Source organism: Acanthaster planci, unplaced genomic scaffold (genome assembly GCF_054643075.1).
Source record: "Acanthaster planci isolate LZ-2023a unplaced genomic scaffold, COTS_SCS Contig222, whole genome shotgun sequence".
NCBI classification, from domain to species: Eukaryota; Metazoa; Echinodermata; class Asteroidea; order Valvatida; family Acanthasteridae; genus Acanthaster; species Acanthaster planci.
This window is the reverse complement of record NW_028257843.1, coordinates 1-317: the sequence shown is the minus strand read 5'-3', so window position 1 is coordinate 317 and position 317 is coordinate 1.

Genomic DNA, 317 nt, shown 5'->3' with positions numbered 1-317 from the left:
GCAATAAATAAACATGAAGTTCAAGAGAAACACAGCCTCACCTGAGAAGGTACACGTAGATGAAAAAAGATACTATCACAGGCACTGCACGGTTACTGACTGATGAGCCATTTTCTAGATGGGACAGGGAAAATCCCAAATTGCTAATCAAGGATCAAAGAATGGGCAGAAAACTAATCACAGAACGGTAAAAATTGTTTTCTTATTTGTAGGTGTTTTAATCCTAACTCTCAAGAGAACTGCTGCCAGCAATCTTCCCTGGTCCAGGATACAAATAGCACATTCTATTTATATGTCAATTTGCAAACGGCATCAAG